At 50.2% G+C, this 586-nt stretch overlaps 1 protein-coding gene across 1 annotated transcript in view; it reads left to right on the forward strand.

The window, feature by feature from the left end:
- LOC113206906 (neuroendocrine convertase 1-like) overlaps positions 1-586 on the forward strand; it is a 25,304-nt gene that overhangs the window by 4,640 nt on the left and 20,078 nt on the right. The gene's annotated exons all lie outside the window — the stretch shown is intronic.

Here is a 586-nt window from a genome sequence, read left to right on the forward strand (position 1 = left end):
ACAATTTTTTTGATTAGTTACTGCTTAACAAAGAAGTTTTTCGTATTTGGAAAAATGTCAGTAGTGGACTGAGAGTGTTCTTCGGTGTGGTCTTTGTCGGCGTAAATCCGACGTCGAGTCCGCGTCATTCATCCAAGTGGACTCCCCCTCTCTTTTCTTCCCCCTCACGCCTGCCCGCCGCAGCCCGCAGGAGCACCACCGAGGCCGCAGGAGAAGGCTCTACCACAGGAATTAGGTACATTTGAGTGAATCCAGGGGGGGGGGGGAGTAAGAAGTAAACTGGAATCATACCAAGCAGAAGCAGCAGTTGAATTTCGATCCGTTGGGGTATAAGAAATTCTCTGTCCTTCGTGTGTTTATTTCCCCTGAAGCCTCGTGTATTTCTCATACCCCAACGGCTCTCATTCAACTTCTGGTTCCTTTTTTTTTAGTGATTCCATTATCTCACGACTTCTTCACTACTTTAAACCACGAAAGATTAGTTTGATTGCGCGGTTTTTCCCGGAAGTGCGGTGCCGCTGCCTCGTCTCGGGCCGTGCTCGCTGCTCGCGCCCCCCTCACCTGAACCAATCCAATCCCCCCACCC

Source organism: Frankliniella occidentalis, unplaced genomic scaffold (genome assembly GCF_000697945.3).
Source record: "Frankliniella occidentalis isolate FOCC.00 unplaced genomic scaffold, Focc_3.1 Scaffold46, whole genome shotgun sequence".
NCBI lineage: Eukaryota > Metazoa > Arthropoda > Insecta > Thysanoptera > Thripidae > Frankliniella > Frankliniella occidentalis.